Source organism: Lipotes vexillifer, unplaced genomic scaffold (assembly GCF_000442215.2).
Source record: "Lipotes vexillifer unplaced genomic scaffold, Lipotes_vexillifer_v1.1 scaffold805, whole genome shotgun sequence".
NCBI lineage: Eukaryota > Metazoa > Chordata > Mammalia > Artiodactyla > Lipotidae > Lipotes > Lipotes vexillifer.
This window is the reverse complement of record NW_006776681.1, coordinates 952,659-975,532: the sequence shown is the minus strand read 5'-3', so window position 1 is coordinate 975,532 and position 22,874 is coordinate 952,659. Positions and strand designations below refer to the sequence as shown.

The window sequence follows — 22,874 nt, the reverse complement described above, 5'->3', positions numbered from 1 at the left end:
GGGAAAGGAATTCCCACGCTTATATTTTTACCCAGTATAAGCTCATTGATGATCTATGGTGATCACTGATGATAGGGTCTATCTCCCAAAACACAGCTTTCCTAACCTCTGCATTCATAGGCTTTCTGGTTATACATAACCATATAATCAGCTATACATTACTGTTCAAGGCTTTTCCACATAGAATGTACCAGGTTTTCCCTATGTGTTTTTTGTGCCATAAAATAAGATGTAATTGGCCACTGCAGGCATAACCACATTCAGTGCATTCATGCGGTTTCTCTCCTGCACAAACTTTCTGTTATGTCCTGAGGGTGCAGCTCTGGCATCTGACTGTTCCATAAGGACTACATTCCTATCTGTGAGGAGCCCACTGATGTGTAATGATGAGTGAGGGGTCGCAGAAGGCATCTGCACAGTTACCATATTAACAGGGCTTTTCCCTTGCAGGAGTTCACTAGTATCTAATAAGCTGTGACCCTTTATGGAAGGATATTCCACCTTCATTGAATCTACTCCTTTCTCTCTTGTGTGTGTCCTCTTGTGTTTCACCAGGCATGGCATGTGGGAGAAAGCTTTCCCACACTCATTGCATCCATAGGGCCTCTCTCCCGTGTGAGTTCTTTGGATGAGCATTGTCTTTGTAGTGAAGGCTCTCCCACACTCGTTGCATCCATAGGGCCTGTCTCCTGTGTGAGTTCTTTGATGGACAACGAGCATTGTCTTTGTAGTGAAGGCTTTCCCACAGTCACTGTATCCATAGGGGTCCTCTCCTGTGTGAATTCTCTGATGTTTAATGAGTCGATTTCTGTGAACAAGACTTTCCACAGTCAGTACATATATACAGGGAGTCTTTCCTGTATGAAATCACTGATGCGCTATGAGGCAAGCCTTCTGGCTGAAGACTTTACCACATTCAGTGCATCCACAGTGTTTCTATCCAGTGTGAGTTTGTTAGTGTATAACAAGACTGCCCTTCTGTATGAAACTTTTTCCACATTCACTACATATATGAGATTTCTCTCCTGTACGAACTTTCTGATGCAAAATGAGCTGTGATTTTCTGGAGAAACCTTTCCCACACTCATTGCATACATGGGCTTTGTCTCCTCTTTTGTTTTTCTGATGTATAATGAGCTCTGCCTTCCTGCAGAAGGCTTTGCCACATTCAGTACATTCATAGGGGTTCACTACTGTACGGGTTCTCCAGTGTTCAGTTAGCTTGAACATTCTGTAGAATGCTTTCCCACATATACTGCATACATGGGGTTTATTTCCCATATGAGTCTTCTGATGTTCAGTAAGCTGAAATTTCCTGAGGAAGGCTTTTCCACACTCACTGCACACATAGGGTTTCTCTCCTTTGTGAGTTCACTGATGTTGAATGAGCTTGAACTTGTTAGAGAAAGTTTTCCCACACACACTGCATCCATGGGGTTTCTTTCCTGTATGAATTCTCTTATGTTCGTTGAGCCAAGACTTCTTGAGGAAGGCTTTCCCACATTCAATACATTCGTGGGCATTCTCTATTTTGTGTATTTGCTGATGTTTAATTTCAGTATAAGTTTGCTCATGATTAGCATGGAGAAAGGATCTCCCATCTCCATTAAACTCAGCAGGCTCCTTTTTAATCACAGCTTCTACTCTGGTTGATTACATCTGAAAGTGATTTCCAAGTTTTCCTGTGTAAATCAAATACATCATGATTTGGCCTTAAAGGAAAACAACTTTTGCTCTGACAAATAATATTCCCAAATGCATTCTGTTCATAACACTGTTCCATCCTCTTCAGCATATTTTGCTTTTGCCGGCACGGCTGCATATGACCATCCACTTTCTCAGTTTCTGGAAGGGAGTGACTATGAACTTAATCTTCTAAGGTCTGTGGTGGTTCTCTTTGTTACAGACTTGATACCCCACTGACACAGGTGGTTCTCCAGTATCATGTCTCGGTACAGGTCCTTCTGAGCAGGGGTCAGGAGCTCCCACTCTTCCCAGGTGAAGTCAACAGGCACATCCTCCAGTGTCAGTGATCCCTGAATTCCTCTTGATCCCACTCCGACCTCCTAGTGGCTATACTTAATTTGTGAATTCTTTCATTTCAGGTCCTCTCAATAAGCAATTTCTTATTAGGATTAATCCAATGAGAAAAACTATATAATATCTCAAGCTTATTCCAGACTTTATGCCTCCAATTTTTTAAAACAATTCTATCATTATATAATTGGTATTATATGTCTTTTTGTGATTTTAAAACTCTTTGGTCCATATGAAAATTTGCATCTTAAGTGCCTTTATTGACTAATAAAGTCTTGACTTCTGCAGTGCATTCAGTATCAGGAACACCTTCATTAAAATAGTCTTCACCGATCCCCATGTTCTTAACCTCTCTTCTCTCCCTTTCTATATCTCCTTCCTCTCCACCTATGGATCAACTAAACTATACCCTAATATTGGTGATTCACTTGAGTGGTAGCCCAGTCCCAGCCCATCTGGTGAAACACAGACTGGTTCAGCCTGAGCAGTCCCAAGCTTCCCAATACTCTGGTGGCACAGGATGAAACCAGAAAGTATTAAGATTACACACCGCTACATTTCTCCTAAAATTTTTTGAACACCCACCCGTGTGTAATAATGATTAAACTCAGTTGTCTGGGACTTCCCTGGTGGTACAGTGGTTAAGAATCTGCCTGCCAATGCACAGGACACGGGTTCAATCCCTGGTCTGGGAAGATCCCACATGCCACGGAGCAACTAAGCCCAACATTTCTCCTAAAATTTTTTGAACACCCACCCGTGTGTAATAATGATTAAACTCAGTTGTCTGGGACTTCCCTGGTGGTACAGTGGTTAAGAATCTGCCTGCCAATGCACAGGACACGGGTTCAATCCCTGGTCTGGGAAGATCCCACATGCCACGGAGCAACTAAGCCCATGTGCCACAGCTACTGAAGCCCACGTGCCTAGAGCCCGTGCTCTGCAACAAGAGAAGCCACTGCCATGAGAAGTGCGCGCACCGCAATGAAGAGCAGCCCCCGCTCACCACAACTAGGGAAAGCCCATGCACATTAACGAAGACCCAACGCAGCCAGAAATAAATAAAATTTAAAAAAAATTATAACTTAATAAAAACCTCAGGTGTCTTTGGTATTTTGCCAACCTTGGAACATATAAAACCTTTACCCTTACACATATTTTTCCTTTTCGGCTGTTACTATGAAATGTACCAAGATAGGAGGACATAACGTATTCTATTTGACAATGGGTTTACAACCTCCAAATATTTAGGCATATGAAATGTGGGCTTCCGTCTCTAGCCTTGCTTCAGGCCCTCAGAATGTTAGGGCCGGGCTGGAAGGTGGCTGTCCCGTCTCTGCTCCTGTCGCTGTCTGCAGACCCTCGGTCCCCACGTGGTAGGCTCAGGGCTACCACAAGCACTAGGCTTTGGTCCAGGACCCAAAGACAGGCCATCAGCCTCAGTCCAAGTTCCAGGACGGTCTCAGGGAAAGGACTCTGATCGGCCAGCTGAGGTCAGGTGACCATTGATAGCAGAAGAACCATCAACTGTGGCCATAGGGTAGAGTCCTGTGATGACCTTGTAGTGACGATGAAAAGAGGATGGGCATTGCTAGGCTGACAATCCCCACCTTGTCCAATATGCTTTGATAGAATGTGGTTGTTTTATTTTGTTCAGCAGACCTTTCTTCTTAGCGGTTTCAAGTCATACATTTACCTGTATTTAGAATAACGTATCTTTTCTAACTGAGCATGATTTCCGGAGGAGAAACTTCCCAAACCTAAGTTACAAGATGGGTGGCCATACAGCCCAGTTTGCTCAGAACCGTCTTGATTTATGCCTGTTGTCCCACTGTAATTATTAATAGTGCCCCTTTTCATTCAAAGGTATTCTGGTTTAGATGAGCGTTCGTACAGTGCCTCTGATTATAAGTGACCTTTTGTTCGGGGAGCATGAACGTTAACTTATATTCCTGATTGGTCCACATGGCACCTTCCTCCCAGACACATTTGGCCATCATTTGGTCCCAGCAACACTAGAGGCCAAGCAGTGTCCTAGATAATGGAGTTGGAGTTGAGTAAGAAACCCTGTCCCAAAGGAGCCCATGGCCCTAGTAGGAGAGAGAAGACAAATTAGGTCGGTATAATACAGCCTACGAAATCTGGTGTGAACAGAGCAGGGAAGAAACTCTGCTGAGGAAACTGGGAAAGACCCAGAAAGGATGAAACATAAGCCTATAAAGGATGGACTAGGTGACATGAACCTCAAAATTGCTGACTCTGGCATATTGGCTTGTGCCTCTTCTTTTTATCGGCTGCATAATCCAAAGCTGAGAAGTTCATCATCACACAAATGACTGTTGACAAGAGAGTCACATCAGGATGGCTTTCTGACAGTGAATTTGGGCCACCTCATCCAAGGTCAGTCCTGCACTGGGTATCTCAGTTCCTGCAGTTAGAGGAGCAGACTGGGATGTGCTGTGCCATGTGTGAGGACACCAGAATGTCCCAACGTCCCTGTGAGATTTCACAGTCGGGAATCCCCCCGAGGCTGCTCTAGAACCAAGGCAGCCACATGAGCTGTGCACAGCATCCAGTCAGGAGACCTGGGTTCCAGAACCAGCCCTGCCACCTATCACCAAGCAAATCACTTAATCCTTCCAGCCTTAATTTATATGGCAAATGAAAGTGTGAACCTAACAATCCACAGCGTTTCTTCTGGCCCTAAAACTTTTGCTTGTTGTATAGTCATCCAAATAACAAATTCTTAAATCAAATGATCTCTAATTAACTAATTTGAGAAGATTCTTTCAGAAAAGTCAGAGCTACTTTAAAATAGTTTCTTCTTTTTATATGCATTTGGTGTAACCACAAAGACGTTTATACGAATGAAACCTCTACCCAAGGCCTCTGCATTTTGAATCCTTCGTGGCAGACGTGGGAGAAAGCAACCACTGTTGTAGTTTGTACCACTTTGTAGACGGTAGAGTTCTGGCTCTCACTGTCCTTAAACCACCCTGTGTTGGGCCTAAGGGCCATAAATAATTTCATAGTCTAAACTTTGGGATTTTTCTGCCTCCTCAGACTCACGCTCAGGACAGCCTTTCAAATCCCTCATTCTGTCCTAATGTCAAGAGCTGGATGAGACTTCCCTGGTGGTCCAGTGGTTAAGAATCCGCCTTCCAATGCAGGGGACACGGGTTCGATCCCTGGTCGGGGAACTAAGATTGCACATGCTGCGGTTCAACTAAGCTGGTGTGCCGCAACTACTGAGCTCACGCCCCACAACTACTGAGTCTGCGTGCTGCAACTAAGACCCGACGCAGCCAAATAAATAATTTAAAAAAAAGAGTAGGAGGCAGAGTGTGTGAGTGCGACTCACTGCCTGTCCTCCTTTACCCTCTCGTTACATAGCTGCTTCTTTCCTCCTCTTGGTAGAGCCTTCTCTGCTCTATCCAGCTAGGCTTTCTTTCTTGATCTCTCTCCCCACTCCCCTCTCTCCCTCCTTCACTCCCTCTCTCTCTGTCTCTGTCTCTGTCTCTCTCTGTCTCAATCTCTCTCTCCCTCTCCAGCCCCCAACTTTAACAGCTTTTCTTGTGTTTGTTGGCCATTTGTATTTCCTTTTTGAACTGTCTTCATGATCTTTGGCTATTGCTTTCAACTTATTAAACAATAAACACAAGGAGTATAGAAAATGATACACAAACACCTAAACACTCACCACCTGGCTTAAGAAAACAGTTGGAGCCCTCCATGTACTCTCTCCCCATTCTCATCAGCAGCCCTTGTCATCCCTAAGAGGTAACTGTGACCCTGAATTGTGAGATCATATGGTCCATGTATCTCTTTATATTTTATTACACATATGTGTTTCTCTACTATTTCTCTTTTTTAAAATTAATTAATTAATTTTATTTAATTTATTTTTGGCTGCATTGGGTCTTCATTGCTGCACACAAGCTTTCTCTAGTTGTGGCTCGCAGGAGCTACTCTTCATTGCAGTGCCTAGGCTTATTGCGGTGGCTTCTCTTTTTGCAGAACGCCGGCTCTAGGCTCGCGGGCTTCAGTAGTTCTGGCACACGGGCTCAGTAGTTGTGGCTCATGGGCTCTAGAGCTCAGGCTCAGTAGTTGTGGCACATGGGCTTAGTTGCTCCGCGGCATATGGGATCCTCCTGGACCAGGGCTTGAACCCATGTTCCCTGCATTGGCAGGCGGATTCTTAACAACTGCACCACCAGGGAAGCCCCTCTGCTATTTCTTTTTGCTGTGGCTATATCTGCAGCAATTTGCATCATGAGAAAACAGATTATGTAGAACCATGCTTTTGCTGAGATAGCTAAACCCATCGCTCTTACCTAGTCTACCTTCTTGGTCGTAAGTGTAGGTAGGTAGTTTTTGTCTGGGGAAAAACGTTGGTGACTATGGTGAAAACATAGTTCTCAGACCATGACACAGTAGACAAGGGACACAGTGTCCACCTAACAGGGATGCAGAGGAACCTGTCCCTACACTGGTTCTCAGCGTTACACGTGTCTTTCCAATACAAGAGAAAAGAACAACATGGGACACAGGACACTGCTTACACTGAACTGTCTGTCTCCAGTTCATACATTCTTTCATTCACCCTGTCCATCCAACCAGTAGATGTTTACTGAGAACGCATCATAAGTGCTAGGCATTGAGCTAAGTAAGCGCTGGGGAACAGAAACAAAAAAGACATAATCGCTGCCCGCTCATAGCTGACTTACAGAAAGAGACAAGCAATCATAATAGTCACAGCTGAGAGTTGCTGAGCATTTTCTATTTGCCAGGCACCGTGCTAAGCGCTCACTTGTCTCATTTAGTCCTCCTGTGAGACACGTAGAAGCGGAAATAAGGTAGTACCTATGTAAAAATGGAAGAGGAGAAAAAGAAAGTCACTTAAGATCACACAGCCAGCAGATGGCGGAGCTGGGATCTGAGCCTTGGCCATGTGACCCAGAGCCTACGTCTTTACCATCTTCAGCAGGTGTCTCTGGAGAAAATCAGTAATGACGGCTAAGTGAGAGAAGGGCTACGACAGAGGAGTGAGAGGTGGCCTGGGACACTGACATCTGCAACGCAAAATTGAAAAGGGCTCGGGGGGTGAGGCCCGGCGAGCCTCACCTCGGTGGAGCAAAGGGCGGCTCTTCTCTCTGCGCAGACACGTGATTCCGTCCTCGCCCCACAGACGTTTCAGGTTTCACTTTACTTTCATTGGTTTGGGGTTGGGACATTATAAATAAGCTAGTTTTGAGGGTTGGGGAAAAGGCATCCCCCAGCTTGCTAACTTTGGGCAGTTGCGAGGTTCCCAGTTTGTAAAACGCAGGGGGTGTGGCGTGGCTCTTGCCAGGTGTCAGTGGGCGGATACCCGAGGGCAGTAAGAGCTGCAGGGGAATTTCTCCTTTTTAAGAGGAACTCAGGAAAGCAGGCTGAGCTGTGTGGTCCAGCCAGACCCTCACGAGGCACATGAGGCTCTTTCCCTCACCTTTCTCTACTATGCCTCGGTGTGAAGTCAGAGTGTCCCGCTACTAAACCAACAGACGGTTAGAAGTCACAAGAAGCGGGACTTCCCTGGTGGTCCAGTGGTTAAGAATCCGCCTGCCGATGCCGGGGACGTGGGTTCGATCCCTGGTCGGGGAACTAAGATCCCACATGCCATGGGGCAACTAAGCCCGCGTGCTACAACAAAGAGAAAAGAAAGAAATCACAAGAAGCAAGAGGTGGCAAGTTAATAAAAGAGCGAGTCATGGAAGGTTTGAGTATAAGGACTCATGAACACCAGGGTAATGACATCTGTGGGCCATACCGTAGACATGGCCACCAAACGCTGCCTCACCTTTACTGGGCTTCAGTCCTCCTCTGGAGAGACCCCTCCCCAGGAAATGGGGAGTTAACCTTTAGCTGCTAAAATGAGCTTAGATGACAGCAACAGGCCCCCAAGTCTTCTGCCTCTTTGCAAATGGGCTTCGATTACTGCAATTTATAGGAGCAGCTCTCTGTTTCACATGTCAGGAAAATTACCCCAGCCTCAGCCTCTCACAAGGAAAATTCCAGTTGTACTCTGGGTCCTGTATGTACGCACGTCCACTATGATTATAGCATACATCCCTGCAAATGCAAGTTAAGCCTCTGTTGATACCTTGCAAACAGATAAGCTTGCTCCTTTCCCTTTGGTTAAACAGTGCACTTGATTCCTAGCAAGAACCATATCCAGTAAAGATCCTCTGTGCTTCCCATGCAGGGGGTGCTGGTTCAATCCCTGGTCAGGGGAATTAAGATCCCACGTGCCGTGGGGTGTGGCCAAAAAGTTAAAAAAACAAAAACAAAAAAACTTGCGATGTTCTATTTAAATGCTTCTTTTAAAGTCAAGAGTTTGAAAAAGTTCCTGGCCTGAAGTCACATTGTTTTAGAAATCAGGTTTTTAAACATCTTAAAAAGCCGTGTCTTTTTTTTAATGTATAATTTAAATACAGCATGCAAATTAGGAATAACAATAACTCTACTATTAGGAATAGTAGAGGACAATAAGACAGCAGTAGGAAAAGGTGGACAAGTCAGAGAAAGAAACATATTCAGTGGGAAAATGACAATCGCATTGTCTTATATAAACCATTGGTTTTTCTTTCTTTACAGTGAAGTGAGAATTGAGGCGCGAGAAACAACTTCTCAGTTGTTTAAGCAGCTATGGTGCAATCAGTCTAGGTGGACACTTCTCACATTACTTAACCAGTATTTAAAGCTTCAAAAAGACAATAAAACCACTGAGGGGAGCATCCTATAGGGGGTTTTGAAAGAGGTTTTACCAGGAATCTTGGTGATGTGATCAAATCTGGAAAAGCTGGGAAAGGCGTCAAAATGAGTTAGAAAAGTGTGTTATGAAATCTCAGGAGAGACAAGTGTGTCTGTCCTCATCCTGTTCCCCAACACCACAAGTGCAGAACTCCTGGGAGATCAGGGAGGGCTCTGAGAAGCATTTCCTACCAGCTGCCATCACTGTAAATCAGATGCTGTCACTCCGCCCAGACTTACCAGTTCTGGACTGTGCTCTGTGCTCCGGCATCACCTGCAGATGGTCTCTCGTTTCTACCTTAGCCTCTGATTTGTCTTACTTTGTCCAGGGCCCTAGCATTACCCTGGCTTTTGCTATTTTCCAACTGCTTTCTTGTTGGGTGTGTTTTCTTGCTTCCCTCGCCTGGATTGCCTGATATCGGGCTTGATTCAGAAGGAAGACAAATAATACAAAACGATGGTGACTGTGGAAGAACAAAGTGCTGTGGGAAAACCAAAAGGACCGATTTATTTCTGCCTAAGTAGATAGCTGGGAGATGGCTACTCAGAGGAGGTGATGAGTGTGTTGGGTCTTGGAGGGTGAATAAGAGTATGCCAGGTTGGACAGAAGAACCTTCCTAGAAGTGGCAAAATCGGGAGAAAATAATCAGAGATGTGAAAGTGCCCGGAACCTTGAGATGGCTTTGTAGATGGGGCTGGAAAGGTAGGGTGGAGCCTACACTTGTACTTGTACTAGGAGATTTTGCACTTGTACTAAGAACTGTGGACTTCGTTCTCTGAGGGAGATGTTAAAGCATGGCAATGACTTGATTAGATTTGTTCAGAAAGATGGGCTTGGGACTTCCCTGGCGGTCCAGTGGGTATGACTCTTCGCTCACAGTGCAGGGGGTCCAGGTTCCATCCCTGGTCGGGGAACTAGATCCCACACGCATGCCGCAACTAAGAAGTCCGCATGTCACAGCTAAGAGTCCACACGCTGCAACTAAGAAGTCCGCATGCCACGACGAAGATCCCGTGTGCTGCAACTAAGACCCAGCGCAGCCAAAATAAATAAATAAATACACAAATAAATATTTTTTAAAAATAAGGAAAGATGGGCTTTACCAAGTGCCTCCCGGTCCTACTTGAGACCTCCATGCTGTTATAGGAACAACAGCCCCTGTTCTCCTGGGTCATCTTACTCTGCTATAATTTCTAAAGCACTGTTCTGATTATAGAGAACCGTGTATAAGGTAAATATTGAGCAGAGTCCAAATTACCCTTGAATGCCATATTGAAGTCCGACAAACCACCTCTGCAGAAGTCCAACAACAATATGAAAAAACAATATTTTTTTCTTCCAGCATGGGGATAGATTGCACTTTCTTATGTCCAGCACTACATAAGGTAGTTTTTTTGCATTTAGAAGCCATTTGGCAGGGGGGAATGTATTTTTAAACACGTCTTCTATGAAAGACAAACAAGAAAGAATTGAAACTGTGGGAGAGAGAAAAGAATTTTCCCTCTACCCTTCTGAGCTCTTGGCTAAGACCCCTGCAACAAAAGGCAGATTAACAAGAGCAAAGCACACAGAAGTTTAGTAACATGTATACCTCAGGTACAGCTGGGAGAAACCCAGGGGAAAATGAGAAACTCTCCAAGGTGGCTTAGAACTCCAGCTTAAATACCATCTTGAGCTAAAGACAAGAGGAAGAAAGGTGTGGGATAGAAGAGTTTCAGGAGGTTACCTGGAAAAGCATCGTAAACACGAGTGAGGCTTGTTATGCAGATCTGAGTCCAAGCTTTCTCCCTGGGTAAGGGTCTAAAGTTGTCTAGGGGAATTAGCCTTTGTCTTTTCTGGTAGGGAGGTGAGGGGGGACAGCTCTGCAAATTTACATCCTGATTTTAGGCAAATAGGGGGAGAGCAGGGAGCTCTTCTGGTACCTTCCTCTCCCCATTGGCTTCAACTCAAAATAATCCTTAGAACAAAATAGCACGTTTCATGGTGGCAGGTTCTGCTACCCTTCAAGACTAACAGAGAACACAGCAGATTTGCATCTTCCTCTCTTGTACACACTCCAGGCACATGCTAATGGAAAGGGTGGCACGGAACATCACCCACACTATCCCCTCCGTTAATTTTTTTTTTTTTTTTTTTTTTTTTTTTTTTTTTTTTTTTTTTTTTTTTTTTTTGCTAAGCACCGATAATTCAATAGGTAGGAATTAAGCACAGATATGATAGTATTTTGCTGACGTAGCTCAGATGGATGGGTCAAGGTGTCCACATGCCTGCACTCGAGGCCCGTAGCCGTGCCAGTCAGAGCTGGGAGGGCCAAGAAGGTACCTGGGTGCCACCCTGTGCCACCGATTCACGTGGAGCTCCAAGGATTCTAAAACTTGTAAATTCAAACATGGTCTTCCAGGTCTTTACGAAGGTACAGTTTTCAAGTTAGGAGGCTATAGCACATACTTTTTAAATAGTTCGTTACTCTGATTTATAACTTTTAGCTGTTGAGACACAGGGCATATGACCCTCTGCCTGCCCCCTTGCTGTGGCCCATGAATGTCAGGGTGGCTGGCTGTGCATTCAGCACATTCTCCTGAGTCAGAGGGAGGAGGAGCAGCAGGGGCTTGGCCACTCGACGGCACAGCACAAACGTCTTCAAATCATGGTTGGGATGCTGTGTGGCTGTTCTCACCGTCTCTTCCCCATACCTTCCCGGCTCATCCATCACCCCTCTTCTAGATCCTCTTGTGCTGCAATGAAATCCTAATGCTCATTACGTCATTAGGTAGGGAATTTAAATTTCTGCATGGCATTTTGCTTTTTTGACCTTTGCTACTCAAGATGTGGTCCACAGGTCCTCGGCCTCAGCCCTGGAAGGGGGGTGGAAATGCAGGCAGAGGAGAGGCAGTCAGGGCTACAGGTAATCCTCAGCCAGGGAAGATGGTGAGAGAACAGAAGGCCAGGGCTTGGGCCTTGGAGAACAGGAAAACAGAGAAGGAATGGTGAGAAAAGCAGAAACAAATCCAGGACGGCAGCACAGCAGTGGAAGCCTGAGAGAAGAGAGTTTCCCACCAGGTCCCAGAGCCACCAGGTCTGGCTGTCTCGTTCAGCAGGGGGGACATCTTCCACAATTAGGGGACAGAGTACAACAGCCAGGTGTGTTCGGAGGGGCTTGTCTTATAGGGCCAGAGGGCAGGGGAAGATGACAAGAATCTGAAAGTGGTGAGAAAAAAGAATGAAATAAATGAGGAAATAGAGAGGAATTCAGTATACTTTTAAGAGACGAAACAGCTAGGAAATGTCCCCCACACAACTGAGTGATGAAGGGACCACGGTGACAGCACAGCAGCCCCAGTGCTTTGGGGGAAGCAGAGAAGGATCTTGGGCAGAGGGTGAGAACCCAGCCAGTGTCAGAGAAAAACCAGAGCTGGACATCAGTTAGAGGGATAAAAACAGATGTTATTCGGGACTATTGCAACAGGGCAAAAGACCCCTCAGTATAGAACAGGGCTCAATTCCGAATACAACATGGGCAAGTGGGAGTTGATAGCCAAGGACCAGAGTGGGGACCAGTGGATGGACAATTATCCATGCATGGAAAATTATTATTATGGCCAAAGGTCCTCTGGGGGATGTGGGGAGGGAGTGGTGAGGAACCCTATCAGATATGGACGGTGGGGTTCTGGTTAAACTGACTTAGCAAGGTTCTTGCTGAAACTGGATCTTACAAAGAGGTCCGCAGATGGGCCTAGGAGAAGGTTCAGGAGTCTGACTAAAGTTTGGCCAACAGAGAATATTTATCCCTGGAGATGGAGGGGCAGCTTTGGTCCCTCGCAAGGTGCAAACACCCAGCCGCCCTAGAATAACCCTGTGCACCCCACAGCCCTCTCCACATCAGGCTGCCACGGCCATCGCTCTCATCTGTCTCCCTGGGCCCAGCTCCCTGGCCTTCAGAGGTGCTGCCAGCTAAGCCACAGAGGGCTTCCTCGTTTCTCAGCCTCCTGGGCTAAGTAAGGACGTTCCTGGTCTGGGTGAAGACAGGAGAGGCTCCATGGTAAGAGGCCGCACTACCTAAAAACCCATCTGGGTGCCATCTCCCTTGCCTATGGTTCTGAGACCATGGGAATCCTGGCAGTAGTGGCTTTTCCGGGGCAAGCCGGGGTTCCCCTTGGACTGCTGAGGCTTCTGCACTCCATGTTTCCTTCTCAAATCTAGCTCCTCCAGGCACCGAGGCTCTGCTCCCCACTCCCTCCCCACAATGGCAGCCCTCCTCCTTGGCCTGGTTTCCACCGTCCCACAGTCACCCTCCCTTCCCTCCCACCCTTCCCCCCCGTGATCCCAATCTCTTCCTGCTTCTTCCTCTACCCTTCACAGCCCATTCATATCTTCTCTGAAATCTGGCAGCTCCCAGAACTTTCTCTCTGGTCCTCAAGGGTGGAGGTCTCTGCACACCACGTTCCTTATGAACGCATGCCATCCAGCCATATCCCTTTCTGCTCTGGTGGTGGAATTTAATTCTGAGATCCTAATAGCTTTGAGAGCTTAATCTGTGCCAAGCGCTCTTTGCAGTACTTTATGTATGTGGAAATTTGTCCCCGTCACACTGCACCGACAGTGGTGACAGCACCGGGATGCGGTCTGCCCTGTTCCACATCTCACACCGTCCGCCTCTGTGAGACATGCTTTCTCTTCGCAGCCCATGACCTCCTCCACCGGGCGAGACACAGTCTTCTGGCTGGGGAGCATTGGCCCCCACGGAGAAGATGCAAAAGCACCCAGCAGAATGAAGGGCCAATCGTCTTTCTCAACACAGAAAAGGCAGGAAAGTTGACATCCAAGATGTTTCTGACCTCTGTGTACCAGGCTCCATGTGTATGTAGGAGAAAGAGGGATTTTTGTTTTTTTATGAGTTTCAGAAGCTTAGCTTTGCATGTCAGGAGGCAAACACTTCTCGTATGGAGCTCAGGCTACAAGGGTGAGAGGGGCCCACAGCACCGTGATGGAGGTGGCAGGCTGGCGCGGCCGGAGGAGGTGAGTGATGCAGTAGACTCCCGGTGCGAGCGGGCCAGGGTGGAGACTAGTGGACCTGCAGGGTATGTTGAAGAGGCCCCTGGTGCTGTGTGACCCTGCGAAGCTGGCTTAGTCTTTGGTTGGGAGTTTGGAGGCCGTCCTGTGGTCTCCTCCAAGGCCATGAAGTCTGTCTTCATGTCTCCGGGACCATTCGCCTGTTCTCCTGGATGAACAAGCAAGCAGAGACTCAAGTGGCATCCAAAGGACACTTGAGAAAAAGCAGGCACCGTGGCCCAGGCCAGGGCTGGGCTGCCCATGGGAGGCGGGTCCTGTGAGTGGGGGGACGTTGGCTGCAGGGTGAATGGGCACCAGGGAAACAGCAGCATGTTGGGTTCCTGCTCTGCACATGCCGGTGGGCAGCCTCTGGGCTTCCGTGTCCTGGCTGGTAAATCTTTCCTTCACGAGGTGCTGGGAGGGGGAATGCCAGGCATGGTGAGGACTCAGTGGAGACTGCTCCCTTAGACCCACCCTGGTTACCTTGTCCACACCTATTAGATGATAAGCTGGCTGAGGGCAGGCCCTTGCTCACGCTTGCTTCCCGTGACTAGCCCTGTGTCTGGCGCACAGTGGATGAGAGAACAAATGAACATCAAGGAACAGGCCGTGAGGCACGCCAGCGTGAGACGCCGTCTCCACCACTGTGTTCCCTGAGCGCAAGTAATTCACTTTTCTCTGTCTTTACTAGTTTCCCCACCATTGGGGGCAGGCAATGTAACTTCCCTCTGTTTAAAATTTTTTATTAAAAATTTTTGTATGAAGGTATAATTGACATATGAGTTCCAGGTGTACAATATAATGATTCAATATCTCTATACATTGCAAAATGATCACCATGATAAGACTAGTTACCATCTGTCACCATTATATAGTTATAAAAACTTTTTTCTTGCAATGGGGACTTTTAAGATTTCATCTCTTAGCAACTTTGAAATACGCAATGCAGTATTATTAAGTAGAGTTGCTGGACTGTACATGGCATGCCCAGGACTTGTTTATCTTGTAACTGGAAGTTTGTACCTTTTTTTTTTTTTTTTCCGGTACGCGGGCCTCTCGCTGTTGTGGCCTCTCCCGTGGCGGAGCACAGGCTCCGGGCACGCAGGCTCAGCGGCCATGGCTCACGGGCCCAGCCGCTCCGCAGCAAGTGGGATCTTCCCGGACCGGGGCACGAACCTGTGTCCCTGCATCGGCAGGCGGCCTCTCAACCACTGCGCCGCCAGGGAAGCCCGGAAGTTTGTACCTTTTTTTTTTTTTTTGCCGGTACGCGGGCCTCTCGCTGTTGTGGCCTCTCCCGTGGCGGAGCACAGGCTCCGGGCACGCAGGCTCAGCGGCCATGGCTCACGGGCCCAGCCGCTCCGCAGCAAGTGGGATCTTCCCGGACCGGGGCACGAACCTGTGTCCCTGCATCGGCAGGCGGCCTCTCAACCACTGCGCCGCCAGGGAAGCCCGGAAGTTTGTACCTTTTTTTTTTTTTTTGCCGGTACGCGGGCCTCTCGCTGTTGTGGCCTCTCCCGTGGCGGAGCACAGGCTCCGGGCACGCAGGCTCAGCGGCCATGGCTCACGGGCCCAGCCGCTCCGCAGCAAGTGGGATCTTCCCGGACCGGGGCACGAACCTGTGTCCCTGCATCGGCAGGCGGCCTCTCAACCACTGCGCCGCCAGGGAAGCCCGGAAGTTTGTACCTTTTTTTTTTTTTTTGCCGGTACGCGGGCCTCTCGCTGTTGTGGCCTCTCCCGTGGCGGAGCACAGGCTCCGGGCACGCAGGCTCAGCGGCCATGGCTCACGGGCCCAGCCGCTCCGCAGCAAGTGGGATCTTCCCGGACCGGGGCACGAACCTGTGTCCCTGCATCGGCAGGCGGCCTCTCAACCACTGCGCCGCCAGGGAAGCCCGGAAGTTTGTACCTTTTGACCCGCCTCACCACCCTCTTTGCCCTCCCCTCACCCCCACCTCTGGCAGCCACCAATCTGTTCTGTGGATTTATGAGCTTGGTGTGTTTTGTTTGTCTTTTTCTTAATAGGGGTGTTATCAGGACCTAGGTGCTAATGTGCTTACAGCACGCAGAGCTTCTTAGATGAAAGTTTCTATTAAACAGATGAGCTAAGCTTCAGAAAATTCCTTGACTTTGCCCCCAAATATATGATACACAGCAAGCTTGGCTTTTGTGTTTCCGACTCTGGTTTGAGGAGAGTGCAGAGATTGTGCAATAGCTGGTTCCATCTAGCTCTTGGTTATTGATATAAAAACATAACTATTATTTCTGCAATGTAGCTTTCTCGACCGCTCTCTGGCCTCTGTTGTATGATGTTTTCAAAACAGCTTAATCAGAACTCTCCATATTTCTGGGGTTTTAGCCTAACAGTTCTTCTAGGGACCGAGGGAGGTCACTGAAGGGTGACAGCCTATAGGCGCTGGACCAGCAGGGAGAGCGGCGGGGCTGGGGGCGGCAGTGTGGAGGTGGGCAGGGAAGCTCCCAGCGGATGGCTCGCCCGTTGGCGGGCAGGCAGCCACCTGTGTAACCACGATGGGCTCTGGGGAGCCACTCGGGTCAACGCCCACGGTGTGCCGGTGGGCATGGATGCTGCAGTTACCACACTACAGCGAGAGGGGATGCAGTAAGGGTCAGTGACATGGCATTTAAACCAGACTTTCAAGAATAGGTAGAATTTGGACAGGTGGTCGTGAGGAAGAAAGACTTCCTAACCAAATGGACGGCTGGGCACAGAGCTAGGAACAAGGATGAAGGTGATCGCCAGAGAGAGTTTGGGCCTAAAGTGGTAGCAAAAAGAATGAAATTGGGTCATTCGTAGAGACGTGGATGGACCTAGAGTCCGTCATACACAGTGAACTAAGTCAGAAAGAGAAAAACAAATACTGTAAATTAACGCATTTACGTGGAATCTAGAAAAATGGTAGAGATTTACAGGGCAGGAACAGAGACGCAGAGGTAGAGAAGGGGCGTATGGACACAGGGTTGGGGGGAAGGGGTGGGTGGGATGAATCGGGAGATTAGGTTTGACTTATATACACTACCATGTGTAAAACAGATAGCTAGTGGGAAGCTGCTGTATATAAAGCACAGGGAGCTCAGCTCAGTGCTCTGTGATGACCCAGATGGGTGGGATGGGGGGATGGGAGGGAGGTATAAGAAGGAGGGGATGTATGCATCCGTACAGCTGATTCACTTCGCTGTGTAGCAGAAACTAACATAACAGTGTAAAGCAACTATATCACAATAAAAAAAAATGGGAGACACCCTGCTGGAGGCGCTGTGAAAGAGGAGGCTGGCAGAGGCAACCTGGAGGGCGTGGCTTGGAGTTGGGAAGGCCGGCCACGCCAGGACGGATGATGGGAACTGACGTATGGTGGGGACGTTGGGAAAAGGATGAAGAGATACTTCGAAGACCATTACGAATGTGATACAACTTGTTTTTTGAGTTGACCTCTAGGATGAAGTTGTGAGTTGTAGCACAACATGATGGGGGCCAAGTTGTTGGTGAGATTCCCTCCTCCACCCACCTCTCATCCGTTTGACAAGTATTTATTAAGGGCTCCCCTTGGGCACTGGCCAGTGACTGTCATTTACTCAAAGGCGGGAGCTGCTCTCCTTTACTTCCTGTCTTGCAGGTTAGACGGGGTCAGGTTCACTGACAACAGCACATATATTTCATATTTTCAGTGTTCGGTAGCATCTCACTCTCTGTTTGGATATGTGAGTGACTCACAGTACTTGACAATTTTAATGTATCAAATGTTTAAATAACATCTTCACAAAAATTAAAAAATAAAATACAATCACAGAAACTTAGACCACCGTTTTCATTTTTCCAGTCATTTTCATTCTCCATAGCATCCTGGTATTTTGATAATATTTCAAGTTAAAACGATTCAAGGACATAGATCAAATCCAAAAAGGGACCATAGAGTGAAAATACTATGATCCCCGAAAGTCAGTTGTTTTAATTTTCATAAAGTTTTAACCGAGTGCCTGAGCTCTGGCTAACGATGAAAGAGGTAAGGAGCAAGCTGCCTAGTGTCTCCCGCAGAGCAGAGAGCTCCAGGGGCTTCTACTGAACGCCCGCAGGGAGCCTGGACAACCATCTACAGATCTCAAAGTGCTGACATCCACAAGCCAAGAGCCAGGAGCCCATTTGACAAATGTCAGGGCAGCTGACATGAAGAGAAAAACAGAAGGAAGAAAAACACATTCCGCATCGGGGAGCGTGTACAAGTTGAGCGCAGATTGTTTAGAGGAACAGAGAGAGAGGAATTCCCTTTACTTCTCAGTCAGTGAATCATTGCCACATACTTAAAAAAAAACATGTATATATTTATTTATTTATTTTGGCTGCACCAGGTCTTAGTTGTGGCATGTGGACTCCTTAGTTGCGGCATGCAGACTCTTAGTTGCGGCATGCATGTGGGATCTAGTTCCCCGACCAGGGATCAAACCCGGGCCCCCTGCACTGGGAGCGTGGAGTCTTACCCACAAACTGCCAGGGAAGTCCCCATTGCCACATACTTTTGTCTCTCTTCTCCATCAGCCACTTTTTATCTCCTTCATCCTCTCTCTAACTACATCTATACACTCTCAGTAAGCCAAAGATTTTATATGAATTTGAAGCCATTTCCACATTGTCTGAGTTCAGGCCGCTATAAGGATACAAACAACAAATACTTATTTCTCATAGTTCTGGAAACTGGGAAGTCCAAGATCTAGGTGCCAGCAGATCCGGTGTCTGCCTGCTTCCTGGTTTGCAGATGGCCTCATGGTGTCCTCACACGGTGGGGAACAGTGAGAGAGGCAAGCTCTCTTGTATCCTCTTATCAGGGTAGTATCCCATCACGAGGGCTCCACCCTCAGGACCTAATCAGCCCCCAAAGACCCCACCTCCAAATACCATTCCATTGGGAATTAGGGCTTCAACATGTGAATTTGACCTACAGTCCATAACACACATGTACAATGCCAAAAATCTTGGCATTGTTCTTCCCAGGACACAAAAGTCTATCTGAGGGGCACTTCCCTGGTGGTCCAGTGGTTAAGAATCCGCCTCCCAGTGCGGGGGACGTGGGTTTGATCTCTGGTTGGGGAGCTAATATCCCACATACTAAGGGGCAACTAAGTCCGCGTGCCGCAACTACTGAGCCCGTGTGCTCGGGAGCCCGCACGCCGCAACTAGAGAGAAGCCCTCACGTCACAACTAAGACCTGACATAGCCAAAAATAAATAAATAAATAAATAATAAAATAAAGGTCTACCTGAGATCAAATTATAAAGGAGACAAACTGTTTCTTTTGTGCCTACCTACCTTCTCTTCGGTGTGGGTGGTCATGAGGACTTCATTTGGGCTAGGCCCTAAGGATGGAATTTCTATAGTTGGCGACAGTGGGGTGGGAATTTCAGGTGAAGGGGAAAAAGTGAACAATTGCTTCTGGACTTATTTATATTCTTACGAAGGACTAAAAATTGCAGAGGCTTTTCTAAATGGAAAATTTTGGACAGGTAGGGTCTTGTTGTTTTCCAGAGGTCTTTCAGCATTTTTCACAGAGCAGTTAAGCCGGTTGTCTTTGCTATGTAAAGTACGGTGTTGACAGGGAAGGACCCAATTTTGAGCCTCATGTGGATCATGCGGCCTTACCCAGAGAAGGCGATTCTGCTCCTGTAAGCACAGGGAGTGCCTCACACCTGCCCGGACGTGGTGACAGACCGTGGTTGTGTCAGTGAAAACTCTCCCTACAACTGCAAAAATAACCCAACCCTTCAAAATATTCAAAGCACATTTCCTGCCCATAGTAGATTTGTAAAATCATCTCCTTGTCTTTTCTTTCTTGCTGCATCTCTTTTTTGTCTTGGTGAAGAACACTGCCCTCCCATCATACAGGGAAGTCGGTCTTCTAAACACACCAGGCCGACTCTCTTCCATCTCCGGTTCTTTCTGGGTGTGGGAGTGAAGAACAGAGAACAGTCCTCTTTCAGGGCAGCATCTGGAATAACCAGTACCAGATGCAGGAATGAATCATCATCCTCAGGGAGCCTGCCTGCATCCAAGCTGAAAGCGTCAATAAGGAAGGCTGGCTTTATCTACCAGCCGACTGCCTGCTATGTCACCAACAGATTCCCTTCCCAAAACTGTCATGTTTGCCACAGTGCCTGGAATTTCACAATGAGCTTCAATAACCGGCTTGTAAAATGTCATAGCTGGTCACTCGGCTCTTAGAAGCAGGGCTAGAATGCGTGCCCTGTGGTTTCCCATGAGCTGGCAGTGTCTTCATGGGGGGAGTGGGCTCACAAATGGTTTGTTTGGGACAACAAATTCATTCAACAGACATCTGTACTAACTGGCTGAGGGAGGGCCTTTCGCACGTGTCACCCACCCCTCTCATTTGACATGCTACCCTTGAAGGCTGGTATAGTTGTCTCTGTATCAAAAATGAAGGGATTGGGCTTCCCCGGTGGTGCAGTGGTTGGGAGTCCGCCTGCCGATGCAGGGACACAGGTTCGTGCCCCGGTCCGGGAGGATCCCACATGCTGCGGAGAGGCTGGGCCCGTGGCCTGCCCGTCCGGAGCCTGTGCTCCACAATGACACGGAGAGGCCACGACAGTGAGAGACCCCCGTACCGCAAAAAAAAAAAAAAAAAAAAAGAAGAGATTGAAGCTTCAACAGGTTTTGAGCACCTCTGTGGTGGCCAGGTGCCTGACCACGGCACCCCACTTCAGGTGCACCCGACTTCATTGCCTCTGGGCTTTTCCCCAAAGCCACTGAATCTTGGCAGCCCCCGGGTCTCCCAGAGGTGCTTGCAGGGCAGCCTCCAACCCTGGGGATGGCCTTGCTGTTTGGGTCTCTGTCAATAGGTTTAAGAAAGGTGCTGACCTGGGGAGAGGAGTTCCAGGCAAGCAACTGTTAGCTGAGACGTCAGACGTATAATGGAAATGTTCGTGATCGTCTCGGGTATTCAGTTATTATACTGAAAAAATTAGTGCTGCCTTTTACTAATGAGTAATTTGGAAGCTTTAATAAACTGTAGCCATAAACCCAGTTTATTATTAATAATCCAGTAATTAACCTTAGACACATTAATCTAATGTTAGAGATTTAACAAAAGGCAAAGGAACCTCTGTTTTGTGACTCTCCGTTCCATCACATGAGGGGCAATGGGGGATGATCTCAGGTGAATTTTTTTCCTTTGATGGCTCAGTATCTTTATCTGTAAAGAGGGGATAATAATGTAAACTATGCAACATTCATTCATTTCTTCATTCATAATTCATTCAGCAAATAGTCACTGAACCCTTAACTCTGAATCAGGCACATGCATGTTTCCAAGAGTAAACAAGACAGATAAGGATCTCCCTACTGTGGAGTTTACATTCTGTTGGGGATTCAAGAACTCTTCTGAGAAAAATAGCTGAAATGACACTGGCCAAGAAAGAGCTCCACAGTTCAAGACACCGAGACAGTTTAAACCTTAGTTAAAGCACTCTTTGCTATGTCTCGCTAGTTCCTAAGAAAAGCCTTCTAGGAACAAACACCAAATGCCTCAATAAAATGTTGATGAATAAAGGAATGCTCTTTGGAAGAGTGCAAGGTTTTAAAGCATTTCAGAGGGTCAGTGACCAGTGCTTTTCTCTTCATTTTGTGAAGAGCCCACTGGCTAAACCAAATCCACAAAGGACAAGGCAGCCTGCCTCTATCCAAACTCTTGCCTAAGAAGATGCTTAGCGCTAGAACCATCCCACTATTTCACCTTACTACATATTTGGAGTTGGGCTATCTTTATTTCTTCTCTGGAGTGAATATCTTATCTAACTATCTATCTGCCCATTTATCTCCTAATTTCAGCAAAGTCATCTGTCAGAGCCATTTAATTCCCCTGAGTGTCTTCTTTTAATCTGGAAGAAATTTTCTTTTAGTTACCCCTTATCACCGAGATCATGGATTTTACATACTTTGGCTGACGTCCCTGATTTATTTCATACTATATTTATATAGTAATAAATTATATTTGATCTGAAACACTTAATCGGGTTGTGCTTTTCTGCAGTCAACATTTATTTTTGCAATTGCTGTGAAAACCACATGCAACCAAGTTTCTAACAGCACAGAACACTTTCTATGTGACTTTCAAAGCAACCTTAAAGATGTTAATTAAATTTCAAGAATACATCTTTAAACATCACCCACCTTATTAAACAAGTCTTAGAGGTGAGAAAGTAGGATTCAGGTTGGTGTATTGAGCCTATATAAAATAGACTTATCTAGAGATAGAATAGTACCAAAAAAACTCAACCTCCTGGCCTCATAAATAGACCTTCAAATACTGTGCAATCCAGGCTATTATTTGGTGGCTTTTCCCACTGCTTTTCAATATGGTATGCTGATAACACTGTTGAGAGCAATATGTTTTATTGCAGAGCTTGTCACATTCATGGCATTCTAAAAATATTTTCTAAGGAATTCTGGGCCAGAAGATAAGGCCATCTCACATTTAAAACAGAACCCTGCAAGCTATTTCTATGGCTGTGTTCAGAATTATCCAAGTGCTTTATTGTTATTATTTGAGGCAACACTGGTTTATAACACTATACAAGTTTCAGAATTAGCCAAGTGTTACTTCAGAGCCAATGACCCTAAGTAACAGCTGAAATGCAGTTTTTTGTTTTAAATGTGGACATTTAATTCTCACCTGAGACCTGTTACAGTCAAATCTGCCAGAGAGTAAAGCAGATGAGGGCTCTGTATAATTTTAATCGTTGTGCTCTGGGGCACACTTCAAAATGGCCCAGCTGACCTGCCTACGAAAACTTTCTGCCGATCTTCAGTTGGTTTGCAAACATCAAGCTGCCTAGAGTTCTCGTGATTTCTGAGATTCCAAGAGAAAGCAAAGGCCCGGCGGCCGGCTCGGGGAAAACGTCTTCACCTGCAAAAGCAAAACGAAGTGCAGGTGCACCAGCCCGCCGGCCCCAGATGCCTGCCGGCAGTTCTGCACTCCCTTGT

General features: G+C 47.0%; 1 pseudogene; it reads right to left on the bottom strand.

Moving 5' to 3' along the window:
- Positions 1 to 201: 201 nt before the first annotated feature.
- Positions 202 to 19,211, bottom strand: LOC103079832 (zinc finger protein 350-like; annotated as a pseudogene).
- Between the last annotated feature and the right edge of the window lie 3,663 nt (positions 19,212 to 22,874).